This window comes from Athene cunicularia (genome assembly GCF_003259725.1).
Source record: "Athene cunicularia isolate RWA chromosome 1 unlocalized genomic scaffold, athCun1 chr1_part1, whole genome shotgun sequence".
Taxonomy (NCBI): Eukaryota; Metazoa; Chordata; class Aves; order Strigiformes; family Strigidae; genus Athene; species Athene cunicularia.
The window spans coordinates 914,072-915,012 of NW_020799091.1; positions in this window are offsets into that span (position 1 = coordinate 914,072).

Genomic DNA, 941 nt, shown 5'->3' on the forward strand with positions numbered 1-941 from the left:
CAGGATGTGGCGGCACTCCAGGGCTCAGCAATGTATTTAGGGGTCTCCCCCTTTGCTCTGGAGCTCCTTAGCCCACCAGCCAGCGAGGCCGAAGGCCAGGATTCCCTTTGCTCGGGTATAAATGAGGAAGAGGAACTTGGGGCGCGTGCTGGGTGGTAATGTAAAGGCCCAGTTTTGGCAGCCGTGAGCGTTGAGCTGGGGCCACCATCCCCCAGCGCCGGTGGCCCCCCAGGATCAGGGTTTGCCGCTCCCCGCCTCATGCACAGGAAGGCAGCGGGTTGCCAAATGGGTTTTGCAATAAGCCGATAAGAAAACTCGAGGAGAAAGAGAAATAAGACGTTTCGCCCTGGGAAAAAAAAAAAAAAAAAAAAGGCGGTTTTGGGGTTAGAAGCTATTAAAAGGAGTCAAAGGGTTTGAAACCAGACTCACCGACCCGAGCGCACGTTAAAGCACCCCCAAATAAATTACACCGGGACCCCAGCACGCAAAGAGGTGTTAAAACACAAACTGGAGTAAAACTGGGAGTCGGTTCCACAGCTTTCACCAGCGATGTGGACAGGAAAGCCCTGACGAACAGCCAGGAAATTCCCCCGGGAAGGGAGAAACCGAGCGGCCAAAGAGATTATTGGGAATGAATGCATGAAGATTTAAATAATTCCGGCAAAAAGGAGCAGAGGGAGACCAGGAGACTTCCTCGAGTGCCCGGCATGAACCATTCGTGCCAGCGCCAGCCCGTGCCCGCTGCCCGGCACTGCTCCGACCGCCCCAACTTTGGGGCAGTTTGGGGGGGTTTGGGGGGCAGTTTTCGCGGCGGTGTGTGTCCGTATGTGGGGTGTGAGCAACCCTCACCCCGAGGAGGAGAGTTGGGGTTCGGCTCTGTCCTTGCAGTGCCCCTGGGGACCCGGCGTCACCCCTGTCACACCCCTGTCTCTTATACACAT